At 38.7% G+C, this 341-nt stretch overlaps 1 protein-coding gene across 1 annotated transcript in view; it reads left to right on the top strand.

The window, feature by feature from the left end:
• LOC119588867 (calcium-activated chloride channel regulator 4-like) overlaps positions 1-341 on the top strand; it is a 5,371-nt gene that overhangs the window by 4,900 nt on the left and 130 nt on the right. The gene's annotated exons all lie outside the window — the stretch shown is intronic.

The following is a 341-nucleotide window of genomic DNA, read 5'->3' as shown; positions in this document are numbered from 1 at the left end:
TTCTGGACCGAGCAATGGGAGAGTAGGAATATGAAATGGAAAAAAGCACGGGAGCTGGAAAATAAGCCAGTAAAGAAAAATTAATACATGGAAAAGACAAGGCAATTCTGATGATAATGCGTAGTAGCATACAAAGATGCGGGAGGGACAGCACCCAAAAGGAAAAAGGGAGCGATTTTACAGATACTGCAGTCTTATAAAAATTTCCAATCATATTAAGAGAGATCATGGAAAGAGAGAGAGGAGAGGGGAAGGATATAAACCTATTCAGGGGATACATGATTTACGATAAAATGATAGGGAGTTGGAATAGGGACAAAACGAAGGATTGATAATAGTGT

This window comes from Penaeus monodon, chromosome 24 (assembly GCF_015228065.2).
Source record: "Penaeus monodon isolate SGIC_2016 chromosome 24, NSTDA_Pmon_1, whole genome shotgun sequence".
NCBI classification, from domain to species: Eukaryota; Metazoa; Arthropoda; class Malacostraca; order Decapoda; family Penaeidae; genus Penaeus; species Penaeus monodon.
The sequence above is the reverse complement of the archived record's forward strand: the minus strand, read 5'-3'. Positions and strand labels throughout refer to the sequence as shown.